General features: G+C 37.2%; 1 pseudogene; it reads left to right on the forward strand.

The window, feature by feature from the left end:
* The first annotated feature begins 2,657 nt into the window (after nucleotides 1-2,657).
* On the forward strand, nucleotides 2,658-18,986 carry LOC139015772 (peptidyl-prolyl cis-trans isomerase A pseudogene; annotated as a pseudogene).
* The last annotated feature ends 1,613 nt before the right edge of the window (nucleotides 18,987-20,599 follow it).

Below are 20,599 nucleotides of genomic sequence, written 5' to 3' on the forward strand. Positions count from 1 at the left end.
TAACACAAAAAGGGCATTTTCTTTTCTATGCGTATGATTTTGTTTCAGGGCTCATGTTATTCCACGGTCGCTCTAACAGGTTTTCAATTTCTGAGGTAGTTGCCTGAAAAGACTGTTGGCTGTGCAGGAGCCTAACCAGGGCTCAGTAGCTGGATCTGAAGCGGATTACTAAGGATTCCAGGGCCTTTAGTTTCCGTCCAAAATTACTCTCAAATGTAGCTATCTGATGGCTGGGCTGTGTCTGATGGATCAAGAGAATGAGGCAAGTGGAGAGAAGGTGAAAGAGATAAGTAGGATATAGAGGACAAAAGAAAGGCAAAAAAGAAAAAAAAAAAAGGTACAACAAGAGGAAAAGAGTGAAGACATTCTTGTTTAGTTTCAGGATAGAAATGAAACTCGAAAGGCATTTTAAACTTACCAATCGATGTCAAAGGCACTAAGAAAGTTTTGAGTCTGGGTAGCACGCAAGCAACACACGGAAAAGTAACCATAATGCAAGAGATTTGATGAAGCAGTGGGTGAGATTTAACTCTCCTTTAAACCAGCCATTTCCAACCCTTTTAGTCTTATGGCACATTTTAGTAAACTAATTACTGAAATTATGTGGCACACCAAAAAATATGGTACATTTTTTTTGTCGGCCTGACAAAAAAAAGTATAATTTTGATTCATTCACACTGGTTGGCTATGTTGTGTTGGCTGTTGTAATTGTAATGTTTTTATTTAACAATCTAAGGGGAAAGAGGTCAGTGCCCCTGATTAAATAGTCAGGTATTGCACGTTTTAGAAGTTCTTGCAGCACACCAGTGAAAAATCCTGCTCTGTACCAAAAGCAGTTTGCCAGATGCATGCCTGTTTCACTTCAGATAATCCAAGCAGAGGTACTGTCGCTGATGAACGTTGAGAGAATTTGGGGTATAAATTTGCACAGTAGCTTACACTGCAATAGGGTTAATGATGTTTCCACCTTTTTTTTTTTTGTTTGATGGAGGTAAAATTAAAAAAAAAATGTTTTCACTATCCAAAAGGTATGGAAGTTTTATAATAAAAATGACATCTAGTTCTGCAGCATAAGGATTTAGTTTTCCAAGTACTGAGGGATCTTAAAATTATTTGGTATCTGGGACATGAACCCCAAAGGCAGCACTGCATAGAAACTCTAACACCATCCTGGAACATAATGCTTCTCCGTATTATTTGGCACAGCCTGAGTTTGACTGAACTTTGAATTTCTCTTAGATAATGAAAATAAAGTAAGGAAATTTTAAATGAAAAAAAGAGAGGGACACAAGTATTTTTAGCATCTCAGGTCAATAAAACAATGATTTCCAAGCTATGTTTCACGGAATATGAGAAAGGTATTTTAAGACTTTATTACTATACATCTCCAGATGTGGTAAAACCTCCCAAATGTATTAACCAGGGGATCATTTTCTTCACAGACAACTAATCCCTACACTTTGGAACAGAGCTATTCTTCCAAAGAATATTACAGTCATTTTTAAAATTTTTATTTTAAAAATATGTTTTTATTTATTTAAGAGAGGAAAGGAGAGGGAGAGAGGGATAGAAATATCAATGATGAGAGAGAATCATTGATCCGCTGCAGCCTGCACACCCCTACTGGGGATCGAGCCATGTGCCCTGACTGGGAATTGAACCATGACCTCCTGATTCATAGGTCAACATTCAACCTCTGAGCCACACTGGCTGGGCTCCAGTCACTTTTTTTTCACGGAGATTTCATGAACATGCTCAGAAATAACTGATCTACAGCCTGTTCAGAGACAGGATAGAATGAGACATTCCGGTGCCACCAGTGAGATCTGATGCTCTCGGTGGACATAGACGTATTTACCTATCGATGTGCTGCTGGCTAGGGCAGCCACCTCAGCTTGTTGTGACTTCTACTGGCAGTGGACAGTCTCCCAGTAACTTTGTGTGCACAGTTAGAGAGGTGCCATGGAGTGGCTACAGGGAAAACCAGCTCTGAGGTTTTGAAGGTTTCAGTGTGCAGAGAGTACACACTTCATAGATACAGCGAGGGGGAGAGGTGAGCTGCGCTGCTGTGTCTGGACAGGACATCTGTACTCCTTGTCAAATGACCAGCTGGGCACCTCCGCGCTGCTTTATGTGCCTGTAATTTCCATTATGACTTTAGACTGTCATCTTTCAGCATATTTTCATTTATTGTTTTTAGCTATAATCAGGGCAGTAATAGGAGAACAATTCTAGGGAGTGAGTTTGCAGATAAAATATGTAGACCCTGGCAACAAGGAGGTCTACTTAGCCACACCTCATATTTCAGTTCCCAGAAATGTGTGTGGGGCTGACATAAGTGCTCCCTGTTGTGTGATTGCTTGTGGCTCAGTAGCCCTTTGAGAAGACCGGAGAATAAAGGACTGCGGAGAGCGGGTGTTGTCGAAATGGCAGTGCTGGGGAGGGTGCCTACAAGCACCCGAGAGAGTTTTATGTTTTTTAACACATGTTTTCTTGATGTTACCTTTAAATCCCACCTGCGTTTCCTTCTCTCACCATCCACATCAGTCGCCGCTCTGCTTTTCAGGCTTCCCTTTGAAGCATCAGTGAGCTAAAGGAAGTCGGCATGGTGGGAATTGCACCACCACTTGCAGCACGTTGCACTTCCCTGGCCAGCAATGTCGCTGAATGGCCTTCAGACGCTCACTGCAGGGCCACAGCTGATCAATAATTTCCAGGAGCCCCATCTGACTGTGTCAGAAGCAAAAACCGAGGAATGTGATGAAGAATGTACTAGACCAGTTAGAAATAGCACCCTGACAGGAAAATTCCAAGGCAGTCAAAAGATAAATTGTAACATTTGGTTATATTACTATGTGCTAAGGCTCTTCCTTGACAGGAGACATTTGGTTCCGGTTTTAAGGCTGCAGAGGGCTTTAACCGTTTGAGTCCCAAGCAGCGCGATTGCGCTGCTGAGATTTTATGTCGAGAAAACATGCGATTCGTTTGAGTCCCAGGGGGTATTGAAAAAGCACTGTCGAAGAATCCCAAACAGCGCAACCGCGCTTTCTCTAAATGAGTACGAAAAGACCCAAACAGCGTAATAGCGCTTGTTTTATTTTATGTCGAGAAATACCAAGCAGCGCGATCGCATGCTTGGGACTCAAACGGCTAATTAAGCATAGAGACGTGTGTCACACACCAGTGTTTCAAACAGCTACATTAAGAAATTGAGGCTGTCAAATCTCTCCATATGATTTTAAGAAGGAGAAATGATCATTCGGGTATATATTAAAGGTTCCATTAGACAAGTATTTTAAATGATGTTACCCTAGTAAAGCCTCCCTTAACAAAATGGACACAACGTTAGGATTTCTAAACTTTTTTTCTTCTTTTTTTACCTGACTTTGCTATCAGGAAATTCTCCCATTTTGCAGTGTATTACAGTTATATTTTTCTTAATTTATTATTTTTCTTTAGTAGTAGTAATAGTAGTAGTAGTAGGTCTAGTTATGTACATAGTTTCTGTATGATTAATTATGAATTCCAACAGTTTATTAACTTTTTAAAATATTAAATAATGCAATGCCATTCCAGACAGTGCTAAAAGTAAGAAAAATTGGTAAGTATTTTGGGGAAATGAAAAAGAACATAAATCCATTTTCTTCCTTTATATTGTGCATTTAGGGAGTAAAAACACTAACTACTATAAGCATCATGTAACCAAAGCCATTTATTGATGACTACATGTAGACTATAGTATAACTGGGGATAAGGAAAAGGTAACTAAATTCTTAGACTTCTTACCCTCCGGTTTTGTAAATTAGCATACTAAAGGTCAGACTCCTTGAGCGGTCCCGTAGGTCACATATGGTTGAGATAGAATTTGGAAGGAGATCTCTCAGACTCTAAAGACCTTGTTCATTCTTTAATACAAGACTGTGTCCTAGTCAGTTGCAAAAGAAGGTTGATGTTAGCAGGTTATTGATTATGTTTTCAGCTTCAGTCATTCCATCTGTAAATGGGAATAATGTTACATTCATTCCATATATTTCAAACTGTTGTAAGGAAAATAAATACTTGATATACAGAAATTAACATGAAAGGCTTTTAGTTGATGGTACTCAATCCTCCTCTTCCTCCTCCTCCCCCTCTTCAACCAAGTTGCAAAATGACTTGTAGAGTTAGTTGGGATAAAAACATTTCTTAAAGAGATAAGGTTATTATTGATCAGCACTTTGAAAGGACCAGAGTTGACAAAGGGAAAGGTCGTTCAAGTTTAGAGGAAATGCCTGAGCTATAAGTTGGACGCAAGATAAAGTGAATTTTGTTTTGTTTTTTTTTGTTTTTTCAAATATATTTTATTGATTTTTTACAGAGAGGAAGGGAGAGAGATAGAGAGTTAGAAACATCAATGAGAGAGAAACATCGATCAGCTGCCTCCTGCACATCTCCCACTGGGGATGTGCCAGCAACCCAGGTACATGCCCTTGACCGGAATCGAACCCGGGACCCTTCAGTCCGCAGGCCGACGCTCTATCCACTGAGCAAAACCGGTCTCAGCGATAAAGTGAATTTTGTAGGGTATCTTTTAAGCAGGATTCATTGGATAGAGTTGAGAGGAAGAGTGGCATATGTGTAACATTGCAATGGTGGTGATGGTGATTAATAGATTCTTCATTTATTTATTCAACAAACAGTACCACTTTCTACCAAGAAAAATACTAGGTGTTGGATTGATAAGATATATAAATCATGATTCCTGCTTTTTGGGGAGATAACAGTTTAATGAGGCATCAAATAATGAACCAATACTCTTCAGAGTAAAAAGTGTTATGAACAGAGATGTGTACAAGGTAGGGTGGTGTCAATGAGCAAGAAGAAACTGACTTTCTTGATAAGACTGAGAAAATATTTTCTACAGGATGCTGCTTAAAAAAAGCACTTTCCTCTGGAACTGCAGTTCAAATTTCAGAGGATGCATGACCCAAGAGGAGACCAGAAAAGTGAACTAACACAATTAAAATGCTGAAAAAATAAATTCCTTTACCTGTAAGATGGAGGGGAGAACGGGGAGGCAAAAATATCTGAAAAATGCTGTTTTACATCATATAGGTGAAGGAGCAGGCCTGACCATGAACAGACTTGGAAGAATTAATGGATGGTGGACTCTGCTTCAAAGATTAAAAAAAAAAAAAGAGAGAGAGAGACATGGAAAATATGATAGTATATTTATGAGTTTGAATGTTGTCAGGTATAATCGTGCCTTTGATATTATGCACAGGAAGATGAAGAGCAATACAAAATGTCAGTTTGAGTGGGAGTTAATTATTCCCTGCATGGGGAGAATTTCAAGAAGGCGTCAACCAATGGGACCACCTGGGAAAATTGAATAGCTTACAAGCATGTTCTGAATTAAGTTTATTTTGTTTTGTATATTGTCAAGAAATCACAAAGATGCAAGGAATAAATCTGAGAGGTGATCAAACCAATTGTTTTCCCTTTTTGAACTTGTCACGAATAGAGAAATAAAAGAAAAACAGTCTCATGCAGCATCCCTGTATCCAAAGGAAATATCCAAACACAATTTCAGAGCCCAAAGTGACTTTGGGATTATTTCCTTTTCTACTCTCCTTGATTAGCATCAATAAGTGAGCTGATCCTGTTTGTAGATAACACTTTTAAAATAACATATTTCTTGTTTTCTTTAAGAATATATGAAAATTGGGTGACTTTTTAAAAGGAAGTCTTTATGGTTAAGAGTATTACAGATATCCCTCCTTTTCGCCTCGTTGCCCCCCTCCACCCAGTTCCTGCCCCACAGCAGGTCTTCACCACCCTATTGTCTGTGTCCATAGGTAATGGATGCGTGCATCTAAGTTCTTTGGTTGATCTCTTCCCACCCCTCCGCCCTTCCCTCTGAAATTTGTCAGTCACTTCCACCTTTCCATGCCTCTGGTTCTATTTTATTCATCAGTTTTTGTTCATTAGATTCCTTGTTCGTTTATTTTGATTTTTAGATTCAGTTGTTGGTAGATAGGTATTGATTGCCATTTGATTGTTCATATGTTTGATCTTTTCAGCCCTCTTCTTTTTTACACCACTAGAGAAGTACAGAAGCCTGAACGTTTTCTTTGGCAAACTCAAATCAGTGTTATGCCCACTGTCTCCCAGACTCCGAATGAGGACCTCTTTACAAAGCTGGTCCTGACTGCTCCGATGTCCCGCGCTGCTCCCGGGCGGCAGAGCTGCTCACACGAATGACTTCCTGTTGCCTGTGCTTTCCTGGGGTTGTTGGGCTCTCTCGCCGGAAGCTCTGCCCCTGTTGCCCTTACATGGGAGGTTTTGTCTGTCCCTTTAGCCTTCAGTCCTTTTTAAATTTCTCTTTTATTTTAGCTCCTTGGGAAATAGAGAGGAAGAGTGAACTTAGAGCTCCAATCCATGATGTGGGCTGGTGACTTTACCTCCCCCTGGGGGAACTAAATGGTTTACTCAACCAAGCAGAAGTTTCCAACGGTGCCAGTCAATTTCTTATCTCCAGAGTGCTCATTTTAGAAGCTGCAGAAGATTCTTCTTAGTCTTAGGGCAGTTGCTAAACAAATTTCTTGTCCCACCTTAAAATTCTAACTATGCAGGAGCAGGGGAATTTCTTTGCCTCAGTACAAGCCTTAGATGCCAGCTTTACCTGAGGCTGCTTGGTCATGGTCAAATACCAATAGGCAACTTGTGTTGGAGCAACCGATATAGTGAGTACTCCTCTTACTACTATTGAGAGCATTAGGGTGTGTAACTACTGATCCCACTAACTCAGTCTCCCTATCTGTTCTGTAGGGGCTCAGATGTGCTGCTGTAAAGTGGGGTCACTCTAGAGCCCAATCTACTCTGGACCCGGTGGACTCAGAATGTTCTAAATAAGGAACAGATTCCTTGCAGAGAAACTCCAAAAAAAATAGTAACAGATTGCCAAGACCTGATCGGAAAAGAATCACATTGTCAGAAGTCTAGAACCAGCTTTGAGAACTGTTATTCAGGGATATTCAGGGTCAATTCAGAGTCTCTGAGTCATTTGCACCAGAAGAGTAGAAAATAGCAATCTTTCCCACTTGGAGTTTGTCATTGTGTCACCTGTGTTATTTCTAGTGCTAAAGAGAGCCAAACTCAAAAGTATTACCACGATGACAAAGCAAATCAATATTTGTCTTAAAACTAGTGAGCCACTTAATGCTTTCTAAGAATTTGGCTCGTTAACAAAGAAAAAACATTTTGAGTTTTGTAACAATTTTCTAGATTTTACACTTCTTTTCTCCTTTGAGGAATGGAAAGTGTAATACCGATATGGCAGTCATTTGAAATTAATTTCAAAAACCTATTCAGTTTACTACTTAAGATCAAAGTCTACATTTCTCTGACATTCTTTTGATACTAATTACCATTACAGCTTAATTGACTTCCATCTGAGGAAGGCTACACACACACACACACACACACACACACACACACACTTATGCAACCATGCAGTGGGGTTTTATACATGCACACATATACATGTTTACATATCCTATATAATAAAGAGCTAATATGCTAATTAGATTGAACAGCCAAACGACCTTCCAGACGTCCTTTCGATGACCTTCCAGATGAAGCCTGGGCTGGGAGAGCCGAGCCCCTTGCATGAATTTCGTGCATCAGTCCTCTAGTTCATTTATAATATACTAAAGTAAGAGCAGTAAAATAACTGGGTTTTAAAATCCAGAATTAACTTATTAGGACACATTCAAGGTGTTTTTATAAAATAAAATACAATCGAAACCAAGCATGAAGGTAAGTGAAACATTTTTTTGTAAGAAAAAATTCTTTTCTAGCCATCTTGCAACTCTGTAAGACCTTTTGAAATGTGGAAGCAGAAGCTGTTCTTCCAGCTTTCTCTCTCTCTCTTTTTTTCTCTCTCTTTTTACCCTTTGCATTTTATAAAACTGCAGTTTTATTGCTAGATAATACGGTAAAAAAGATTCATTGTAAGGGTTACTTAACAACGTTGGTGGTGTTGATGAATAGTTGCAATTAATACATTCCCTTAATTAGTCTGATACCCAGAAGATGCACCTGGCAGGTCATTTTAATACTACAATTGATTTATAGCTGCTAGAAATGATTTCACCAGCTATCTTCAGAGAGTACAATTAGAGTGGATTTCATTTTTTTATGCATTTTCACTGAGGAATAAACATAAAAGGTCTATGTAATTCAGAACAAAGCAGCTATAATGCACTAATGGTTTATGGATTTTATTAATATTCAGCTAACATTAGAGGCAATTTTAGGGGAGAGCAACCTATTTTCTTTATGAAGTATTCAGTTTTTTTTGTGTGTTTTTTTTTAGTATCTGAGTGCTTTGTTTAAAAAAGAAACCTTGATATTTTGAAATGAGTTGTCTCTATTTCTTATAGAAAAAATGTTATAAGTTACAATATATAAAAAATAAAATAATTAAGTCCTCTATATTAATTGAATGCCGGTGTATTTATATACTGTACATTTGCTGTACCTGTAAATTTAAAAATAAGTCATTAGGCATTCATGTGATTTAAATAGTGCTTCCATTAATATAATTGAGCTAATGGATGAACTCTATTAGTAATGGAGGGAGTTGTACTTCGTGGTTGAACAGGTAACAGAATATTTTAAGAAGCTGATTACATATCTGGCTTTTAATTCCCTGTTTATCTGGGATATTAATTTTGCTAATCGGGAATCTTTGTCCTCCTTTCTCATCATCCATAACATGGGAGCAATTTGCTTGTATAGTTTACTATAGTAGGACAATGAGAAATCAGTTTCACAGATAAAGCCAATAGTCCTATGAAAAGTATTAATATTTAAATACACCATTCCTATGACTAAAATGAACACCTAAAAAATGTCTGTATCAAAGGGTCAATGAACCTCTGTTAGTTCAAGAAAAATTTAATGTAAAAATCCAACATTTATTTAAAATGTATCTTATGACTACTTAGCAAGACCTATTACTTATAAGGTACTAAGCTTATAAATGCTATGGATTCAAGAAGGAAAAAGCAATAGTTTTCTGTCAACATAGAATTATAGTCTAGTTGGGAAGAGCAGGAGGAATTACAAGTACAAAATTGCACGCTGGCCCGGCCAGCATGGCTCAGTGGTTGAGCTTCAACCTATGAACCAGGAGGTCACGGTTCCATTCCCAGTCAGGTCAGGGCACATGCCCGGGTTGCAGGCTCAATCCCTGAGGTGGGGCATGCATGTTTCTATCTCTCTCTACCTCTCTAAAATCAATTAAAAAATAAAAATAAAGTGTAAGCTGTTTTCATGAAGGAAATGCCGAGGAGCCTGAGACAGGACGTGACAGGGAATCCTGTGGCTGCTGCATTTTTGTATTACCAATTCTGAACTGGAAATTTACAGCCCGGACTAAACAACATAGAAATGTTTCTCAGCACCCAAAATGCCTCACGATAATTTCTCTTCTCCATCAGTAATGAAGACTCTTCGAATCCCACTAGTAGTTGAGTTTGGCTTTTTGTTTGGTTTTGTTCTCAGTGATAGGTAATAGATTTGCGAATTCATTCTGTCTCTTGTCCACATTTCCTACCAATGCTACCCAGTACAATAGCAGCCAGTTAGAGTTAGCAGTAGAGTTCAGGACCAGGCATTCTAAGGCCTTGGAAGCTAATCATCCACATAAAGTACAAATTTTCAATTCTTGCAACTTATATTTTTAAAATAAAATTTTCTCAGCCAACACCATTCTGGATAATAGGGGATTACTCAAAATTAGTCTCAGACTTGGAGAACATTATGCTAAGTGAAATGAGCCAGTCAGAGAAAGACAAGTACACAAGATTGCACTTACATGTGGAATCTAATGAACAAACTGAACTACCAAGCAAAATAAAGACAGACTCATCGAGAGCAGGCTGACAGCTCTGTTGGGGAGAGTGCTGGGGAGGGAGGGGTGTGTGTGTGGAGGAGGGTGAGTGAAGGTGGAAGAGGCCATTGAGGGATAAATGGTAATGGAAAAAATAAAATAAAATAAATTTTTAAATGATGATCTCTGAAAACACATGAAGGCCTTTGATTCTGTACCTTTCCTGTACAAACCACAAGTTAAAAAAATCAAAATAAAAATCTGTGCTTGTTTACCTAACAGTTCAGCCACCCACAGGGTTCTGAGACTTCCCTGAGAATGTCCTAATGCAAATAGAAAATTACAGGATGACTTCCACTGGGATTAGAGGGCCACAGGATTTGGTTGCTTCCAGACATCAGCAGGAAAGACATTTTCCCTGGGAACATTCTGGCACGGCAGAGAGAGGGTTAAAGCCCCATGCCTTTGGCCACCAGAACCTGCTAACTCCTCTACCACCACTTCTGTCCTTACACTGGAGGAGTCAGGTCCCATTTCCTAAATTACAGGACTGGGACTTCAGTAGGTCACTTTACCCATCCCCCTGCTTCTGGGCAGGGCGGCACTTAATTATCCCCAGCTCACAGAAGCTCTCTCTGAAAGCAATTGATGCAGAGATGTGATCATTTGCCTCGGGGGAGCATGATGCTCTGTAGATAGATTGTTTTTGTTTATTTCTGTTTGGGGAGAATGGACATTTAAAAGTGAAATTCTCTCTCACTTTGTTTTGTTCCCAACAGTGGTCTAAATTATATATATTCTGCGCTGGCTCTCATGCTGTAGGAGGTTTTTAATGCGGCCCAGGATCACTGACAGCCATCTGTGCCTGGCCCCAGGCAGGGACTCTCCCAGGATATGTCTACACTCACCTGTCGGCACCACAGGTTTAGCCTGCTGATATCATTTGAACACTTAGCATTGAAAGAAATCGGAATAAAAAAGGTAGTTTTGTGTCCTGTGGGAGAGTCATTATTCTTACAACTTGCTGGGCAGCTCCTCCTTTCCAACTTCTTCACGGCTGGCTGTTGCAGCCACTCATGTGACATTACACCCCCTTTTCACACCCCCTTTTCATTTTAAATATAATCAAACTTCTGATATAAATGCTTGAGAGTTCATTGTCCCTGTTGCCTTTTCTCATAATACCCACTAATAGGCTTATGAAAGCACAGGAAATAATGAAAATCAAAAGACAAAATCAATCTGTGGCTTGTAAATAATTATTAAGGAAGAAACTGACCAGTCTCAAAGAGAACGGGCAGATTCTTTCTTCTTGCCAAGCGGGCGCCCTGACACAGAAGCCTGGGTTCTGTATCTGGTGACAACCAGGGGTCATCTCACCCTTGCGTTGCTGGGTTGTGGGAGCTGGACATGGCTTGTGGACCAGCAGCAACTCCATCCCCTGGGAGCTTGTGAGAAAAGAGGGGTCTCCCATCTTATCCCACCTATTCAATCAGAATCTGCATTTAAACAGGGCCCGCAGGTGATTTGTGTACTCATCAGTTTTGGGGGGAAATTGCTTAAAACTTTGAGAACATATCCCAATATGCAGCATTAAGAAATAAACATGTTAGGAGAGAAGATTATAGATGTTAAGGATGAAGATTTTAACCAAACGTGATGGAATTCTGTTTCAGCTCATGCTAAGAAGTTTTAAGTTAAGAGACCTAGTAAAGACGTCTCCCCCGCCTCCCCCACATTTATCCACTGCAGAATTACATAGAAGAACAATATGGCCTTTTTAACTTTCTTATATTTCCATGATTCTTCAGTAATTAATTCTAACGTATCTTAAACCTATTGAATGATCTGAGACATAGTGTTTTGTTTTAATTTGACAGACTATTCACTGTCAGAAGTCATTTACTGCTTCCATCCTAACTTCCTTTCCATCCATGCCATCTGAATGATGCTGTGCTAAGTACACAGAAAAATCAGAACATACAAAATGATCTCAACTATTTTAAACAACACATGAGACATTATATTAAGAAAATACAATAACTCCTAATGATAATTTCCATTGTTATGAATTCTGTGTGAATTTTTTCTTCATTTTAATTTTCTGCATATCCTAATATTGGTATAATAAGTATGTATTATTCTATCATATTACTTAAGCTTAGTTCAGGCAGTTTTGTTCATGCAATAGGTGAAACTATATAAAAACTGTAGAAAGTCTGGAAGTAGATAAAAATATTCTCTATACATTTCTGTATTTTTAGTTTTCTATATAAAATATGTATTTCTTTTATAGTGGTTGCTACATGAGTTTCAATAAATGTCTAATAAGTATTTTTGAAAGTGTGAATAAATGCAATGGTGTAGAATTACTTCTTCATGACTAGTTTTAACTGCGAGGTATTTACATTATAAATTTTGAGATGGTATCATTCATAAGGATTGACTATTAGTGACCATAAGTCAGACCAGTGATAGAAAAGTAGTCTTCCCAAACATCATTTTGAAATTAAATGATTTAACTAAACTTTCTCGAAACTTAGAAACATACAGTTTTTATATACTTTCTTAGAAGTGATTTACACTTAAATTAATTAGCATTGCCAAATTTTGTTAGCATGTGATCTAAGTGGCAATGATAGAATAATTAAATTTTGGCTGGAAGGTACATCTCTGAATTCAGAGTTTTAAAATATTTTTGCTCTGTTTTCAATACACTCTTAGTGGGAGTATGAAAATTAAGTACAAATAAGAAGTTCTGGTTGTTTGGGGTTGAGTGAGTTCAGGTTCCTGTTTGACTCTTCATGAGGGTCCAGAGGCCTGGATTTGGAAAGAACAGTCTGAAAACCATGAAATCACAAAGCATTTGGGTCACTGGGTTCGGGTAGAATTTTTCCCCCCAGAGTACACCATGACCTACTGAAATATCATGATTATTAAGTATATTATATGCACAATCTTTTATCAACTCTGCAGCACTGAAAGTCAGTTCCTCATATTACTAGTGAAGAAGAAAGAGATACTCAATGAGCTGCCCAAGTTGACATTATGACATGTTGACATCATTGCAGGACGAAGCCAGGCTTTGACCCTAAGTTAAAAGAATGCAAGCCTGAAGTACTTGCAGTGTAAGACACCGCTATACACGTTAACATAAATAACTGACAAATTAATAGTTCTTGTTAACGAGAGATGGATTTTAGTGTGGTGTCCAAGAGTTCATGCTCTTGAGACAGACCATGTAGGTTTCAAACCCTGCCTCTGCCACTCTCTAAGTCAATGATCTTAGGAAAGTTATCAAATTTATCTGTGCCCTTATTTCCTCATCAAAAAATGTGGTCAGCATCTTGTAGCTTAGTTTGGAGTTTAAATGAGTTCATATAAGAAAACTACTCAGTTCGAGGACTGACAATAGTAAGTACTCCGTAAAAGTTAGCTATTTAGAGTACTTAGAGTAAGCCAAGAGTGGTAGCAGGCATTTTTTTTAAAATGTAGTATTTATATTTAATCCATGCCACAAAGCAATGATATATATTTTTTAAATGTCAATTTTGTAAAAGAAGAAAACAATAACTAAATAAGCATAAGGACTCTGTAAATGAGGATAAGTCATGGGTCTGGAATTGTAGCCCAAGTCTCTCTAACATCAAACCAATGCTCCTATTATTATTATTTAAAAAATCATAACAACTCTTTTATAAATATGACAAAGTTTCATTGAATTATTTTCTCAAATAATAGTGAGTACCAATAATTTTTGGATAGATTTAATCTTAGTTTTTGATGATTTGAAAGTAAATGCTTTCAGTTATTTTTATAATAGTCCCATAAGATATGGAGTAGGCAGATATTGATTCCCAATAACCCAAAATTATTTAAATCATATTTATACAGAGAATACCAGTAGTAATACTCATGTTAATATAGATCATAATATGTGAAAATGTAAACCTCAGTGTAGAATGTGTTCTATCTCCCTGGCAATCGATTCTGCTACTTTGTATTTGATAGTCCTTATAGATTTTCATGTTTTCAGTTACTTCTTTCCTCCTAATGCATTACACAAAATGCCTAACAGAGTTTAGAATATCCATCTCACATAATTGGTATTATAAATATCATTGAAATTGATCATTATTTCCTTATGGTAAATGTACCAGAATATCCTCCACAGAGTTCACTTCTGCAAAGTGTTAATTTCCCATTACTTTTTATTTTAATTTATTAATTACTAATTATTTATTTTATTTAAACAAGGATGGAAAAAAAGTTCAGAAGGTAGTATGTGTTCTTATGAACAGCAATTAGGAAATTGAAATAAAAATTTAAAAGCTTAATGTGGTTGGAAATGGCAACATGTGCCCTACTAAATTAGCAATTTGTCAACTTTGAAATTAATTCAGTGGAACCATGAATCTCGCCTGAGTGACTGCTAGATGATCTATTTTGAAATAAGTCAATGAAGTGAGTCTAGTCACAGACCTAACAAAACCTGGATATTATTTCCACCTTCTCCTGAAACTTGCTACTACTTAGCAAAGTTGACCAAACTTTAATGGAGAAAACAACCAGTCTACTCTTTCCCCAAAGAAGTTGTCCTTTTCGTTTGGGATTGAGGCATGTTTCCTTTATTGCAAAGGGCAGTTCATATTGAGGCTGTCATTTATATTGATGTTCTTTTTTCAAAATGACACCTCCATGTAATTTTTTTCTGCAGAAAAATTGGACTTCAGTGTTCAGGGTCATTGGTAAGAGATCTTTCACTGATTCAAAATTCATTTAAAATTTTTAGAAAGAAGGGGGGAAAAAAACCAGAATAACAACTCCCCAAGAGAGATTATCTGTACTTTCTGTGGGAAAACCTAGTGCATTTTACATGGCTCACCAAATAGAAAACAAGTTTTTTTCCTTTGCGAATTTAATAACACACTAGGATTTCTTTCTCTAGGATTTTGTGAAAACTTACAATTATCATAGGACTGAGTGTAGTTTGTTTGCTCCCCACAAAAGCAGAGATGATTTTTATTGACCAATCTTTGATCCGAGAGATTAAAGAAAGTACTGCATGAGCAGCAAGAAGGATAACACCATGGGGGTCAATAGGCTTTACTGCTATTGGAAATGAAAGTGAATCATTCCATTGGGAGACGGGGTAATTTAGCATTCTTATGGGGAATTCAAGACTCTTTTTTCCCATTTTTTGGAAAAAAATATTCAACTTATGAATAGGTTTCTCTATGACTTAATATCATGGCCACACATGAGGTTATTTGGAGGGCACTAAATTCACCAACATAATTCTGTCCAATGCTTTTTACCCCAAATGGCCTGGCTGTCACATTCGCACACCCTTGATTGAAATGTCTCTAGTAGACTTTTGGAATGCAGTCTGAAGGCTTAGTGACTCAATATTTTCACAGTGAATACATTTCCAATCTCATAGAAAGTTGCCACTGACTACTGCAGAGGTTATGTCTCTTTCAGTTTTCTTCTGAAATACTGTGAATTGAGCAAAATTCAAGCTGAATTATGAGAAAACAGGACATCGTAACTACACACTGTCAGTACTTGCCACTATAATATGGTCTGTTTAAGGTAAAACTATCCAGCCTACCATCTTTGAACTGATAGTCTATAAAATAGTTACCTTTTTTCTTATTGTCGTAAATAGAAGGATAATTTTTTCCCCTCTCTTTTCATTATGAGCCAGGGAATAACAATTGGAATTATAACATCTGGTATGATTGTGACCAGGGATAATGCTGAAATATCATTGTTTATAGAATATTCACCAGCACTACTGAGGCCTGACAAAAATGTTCACATTATGCTTTTTAATTTCCTTGAAATGTTGCCAAAGAATATCATTGAATCATTCAGTTGTATTTCTCTTTCAATTTGCTAAAGACATATTTAAGGCTCAGGGCAATTTATCTTAGTTATTGACTGATTATTTTTAACAGAGTTATTGTTTGCAAATTAAAAATGTCATTATTCTTCTTTCTATAAAGTCTTTGTCTAGGAGACAGGTCTCTCATAGTGATTTCAATCATTTATTACCTAGAGCCATCCCTGTTCTAGTTCCATTGGTTTCTAAAGCTGATTTAGCATTGGGATTATATTAACAAACTTAAAAGTTTTGGTTAAAACTATGCTTTCCTCTCATCTCAAGGCAACTGTCCATGTTGCTTTCCTTGGCAAGAGTATACAACTAGATTCTAAACATCATGCTTAACCCTTATTGAACTATTCCGATTTCAATTTAAAGTTGTGATTAATGCTAAGCATAATTCTCTTCTTCTTGGGGGAAAAATCACATTTGTTAATATTCACAGAAATATACTGTTGTAAGTTTACATGGAGGGATGTGATTTTCCCCTACTTTTTCTAGCATAAAATTATCTAGATTCTCCTGACACCATTCAGTAAATTTCTCTTGGCCATACCAAATGGTGTCCAAGTGGTTAGAAATAGCGTATACTTCATTTTAAAGTGTTCACTTTGATTATCAGTAAGAATCCATTCAATGATGAAGTCTGCTTCATTAAGTGTTATTAATATATTAAACTTGACCAATGGCATAATTAAAATTAATAAAAATAATAAATGATCTAGGAGACTGAGTTTTTTTCCTAAACCAAGCATTGATTTATCTTTGACCTGAGACAAATCAACCCATTTGAATCAGGTATATGCAACTTAGGAAGAACCTTTTGTTTTGATGAGAGACCCAAGTAATATTTTGCTAAAAGTTGCAAAAGATTTCTCTTTCTTAAACTGAACAACTTCTGATTACTCTGTACCATTAGGCTAAAGTATCTAGTACCTCTATCTAGGTATGTGATCTAGGCTCAAATCAATTATGGCTGTATTCTTGATCTGAATGCCAAAGAACAATAAGGAGTTAATCTTAGTATTATAGATTCTGTTGAATTCCTGGTGCTAAAGTACAATACTTATAATAATTAAAATTATAACAATAATGATAACTAATATTTCTTGTCTTTACTATATGTCAGAAATTGTAACTTACCTGCACCATGTCATTTGATCCTTAAGATAAACGTGAACTAATTCATGTATTGTGTTCTCCCAAAATTCATACATTGAAATCTAACCCTAATCATTAGGGCCTAATGTGATGGTATTGGGAGGCAATTAGGTAATGGGGGTAGAATCCTCATGAATGGAATTAGTCCTCTTATATTAAGAGGCCAAGAAACCAGCTTACCCTCTAACCACATTTGAGGATACAAGGAAAAGTCAGCAGTCTGCAGCCCGGAAGAAGACCCTCACCAGAATCTGGTCATGCAGGCACCTTGAACATGGATTTCTAGCCTCCAGAATGGTGAGAAATAGACGTTTGTTGTTTAAGGCACTCATATGATGGTTATTTGTTAGAGTAGCCTGCACTGATTAAGACAAGTGTTAATACCATACTCATTTATGGTTGAGGAAATCATAAAATACTAAGTACACCTAGAATTGGGATTCATATTCTGGTTTATTTGCCTCTACATTCCACTCTAAAAACCATTCTGCCATATGTTTTCCTTGGACTTGCACATAGTCCAGGCTCATATATAATCTACACTGATTTCTCAAAAAAAAAAAAAAACATTTTGGTCAACTAGTTTCTTGGTGTTGCTATTTGGCAGCCAACTATTCTTTTTTGGAGTCTTGCCACTTTGGGCAAGTGTTTGGGAAACTAATGACGATTTATTGTATCTTGCCATTAACCTATATAGTGAGTATAAAATAGAAAAAGATTATTCTTATAAAGTATAGACTATTAAACTTAGAAAAACAATTATGAAAAAGATGAAAATATATGCTGAAAATAATGAGTCTTAAGCCTCATTTAGAAGCTCATTGGACTTAAGCTGGCTGTCCATGAGTTTGAGTGATAAGAAAATATATATAATTATAGAATATATGTGAAATGTTGGAAATATAGCACCAAAGACAGCTTCTAAAATCGTGTTTATTTATAGTTCTTATATTTTTACAATTTTGTTATGTTGCAGAAGTCATTTGATAATATACACTATATGTTTCACATTTTCAGGTACTAATTATGTATTAAAAAAGAGACTGGGTACAGTTTAAATGAATTTCACCTAAGAATAACTTATATTCCTAAAAGGGAAAAAAATAACAACAACAATAAAACACATACAAAAAAAAATGGAGCCCGTTTTGCAGACACTCAGCCCTGGAGCCGCCGGTGACCAGCCCTGGTGAACCCCACCGTGTTCTTCGACATCGCCATCAACGGCGAGCACTTGGGCCGCGTCTCCTTCGAGCTGTTTGCAGACAAAGTTCCAAAGACAGCAGAAAACTCCCGTGCTCTGAGCACTGGGGAGAAAGGATTTGGTTTTAAAGGTTCCTGCTTTCACAGAATTATTCTGGGATTTATGTGCCAGGCTGGTGACTTCACACGCCACATGGCAAAGGCAGCAAGTCCAAGCGGTTCTCAACCTGTGGGTCGCGATCATCGGAAAACACATATAGCATATCAGATATTTACATTACTATTCATAACAGTAGCAAAATTACAGTTATGAAGTAGCAACGAAAATAATTTTATGGTTGGGGGTCACCACAACATGAGGAACTGTATTAAAGGGTCGCAGCATTAGGAAGGTTGAGAACCACCTCCCCTCCTTCACTTAGCTTTCTACCCATTTTTCAGGTCTCAGTTTAAACATCACTTCCTCTATGCAGTCTGTGAGCTCCCCAAACTAAATGAGCCCATTGGTTCCCATAGGAAGGTTGAGAACCACTGAGGGGAGAAATTTGAGGATGAGAACTTCATCCTAAAACATACAGGTCCTGGCATCTTGTCCATGGCAAATGCAGGACCCAGCACATACGGTTCCCAGTGTTTCATCTGCACTGCCAAGCCTGAGTGGTTGGCTGGCAAGCATGTGGTCTTGGCCAGGTGAAGGGAGGCCTGGATATTGTGACAGCCGTGGAGCCCTTTGGGTCCAGGAATGGCAAGACCAGCAAGAAGATCTCCATTGCTGACTGTGGGCAACTCTAATAAATTTGACTTGTGTTTTATCTTAACCACCAGATCATTCCTTCTGTAGCTCAGGAGAGCACCCCTTCACCCCCATGTGCTTGGAATGTTCTATAAATCTTTGTGCTCTTGCCATAATTCATTGGATTCCATAATTTCCTTACCCCTTCCCAGTATAACTGGATTGCAGAGTTAAGTTTATGATTACGAAATAAAAACTAAAAGTTATCTGTCAAAAACAAAACAAACCCAAAACACAAATGGACTACAAAGCAACACCTGATTGTTTAATCAGACTTTGCCAAGGAACTAATAGCTTAATAGAAAACCTTCTAAATAAAGATTGCTGAAATTCCACTAGTTTTCCCTTATAGGGCCATTCTTTCCAGTGTCCTGTAATGGATAAGAGTTGGCCTTTAGAACACACAGACTTTGGTCAAATCCTTACTTATTAGCTGTTAAGCTATCAACACTAAGCAATCTTGAATAAGTAACTTAATCTCTTTCCTCAATTCCCTTGGTTTGAAATAAGACTAATGTCACTTGCCAAACTGAGCTATTATTAAGATTAAATGAAATAATGTATAAATATGCTTATCGTACAGTTTTTTTGTACTTAATAAATATCAATTGTTTTCATCATTGTTGACATGAAATATAGAAATAGGACAAGGTCTTTGTCATAATAATTGAGATCATGGGGTCAGTGGGCATGGTTTGCACTTTTAAAGACTCACAGAAGTCGTTAAGTGAAAGAAGCAATAATTCTTCTCTGGCTACTGAGACGGCCAGAGGAGAGGGCCTGGTTCTGTATCCATTTCATAATATAGAGCCAGCCTTGCCTCTCGGCTGTTAATGAGAATGGTGGTATCTACTTCAGGAGACCCTAGCTCAATTCCAATTGTTTGGTTTCTTTTGCATCCCCATAGTTAAATGTTATGAAAATTTATAGAGGATTGAGGGTGGTTTGAAGATTGACTCATTCCCTACCTATGGCTGCTCTATTCAAAATGAACATTCTACATCATTAGATGCAAAATGGCGATTATATTATTTGAGTTATTTCCCTAGTGGTTCTTCTAAGGATCAAAAACTTTCAGCCTTGATCTTAGTATGCACACCTCTGTCATGTTATGGTTTAACTCCATAATTATATTTTGAGCTAGATATTTCTTAACTGGTATTTTACAAAGTAAAAGGGAAAATAAATTGAGTTTTTTTAAAGGTGCAATTGTGACATTTTCAAGAGAAGCAGGAACATTCTGATATAAACATGAAAACTTTCCTTCTTCAGAGGATTCAGGCCAATTCCTGAATTTTACCACATCAAGGAACTCTGCAGTGGCTTCCTTGAGATAAACAACATGAAGAGTAAAATACAGTTTCATAGTCATTGATGTCTTTTTAAAGCTTTTCTTCTTTTCTTCTTTTCTCTGCTCCAAACTATTTGCTCTTAGAATTATTATTTGAGTAATGAAGATACACATATAAACTTAATTTCTTGCATTAAAAATACAAAAAATCCCAATAGCATGCAGCATAGAGCTTCATATTTTCTCGAAACTTCTCTATAGTTCAGTACAAGTAAGAATCATGTAGGTGATATTATCCCTCAACTTCTACAACTACTGTGAAAAAAACGACTTTTCAGGGAGAATGTCTGCTTTTATAGAATAAGACTCTGGGACATGCAG

Source organism: Myotis yumanensis, unplaced genomic scaffold (assembly GCF_028538775.1).
Source record: "Myotis yumanensis isolate MYYU_CA2020_CCGP unplaced genomic scaffold, mMyoYum1.0.hap1 SCAF_8, whole genome shotgun sequence".
Taxonomy (NCBI): domain Eukaryota; kingdom Metazoa; phylum Chordata; class Mammalia; order Chiroptera; family Vespertilionidae; genus Myotis; species Myotis yumanensis.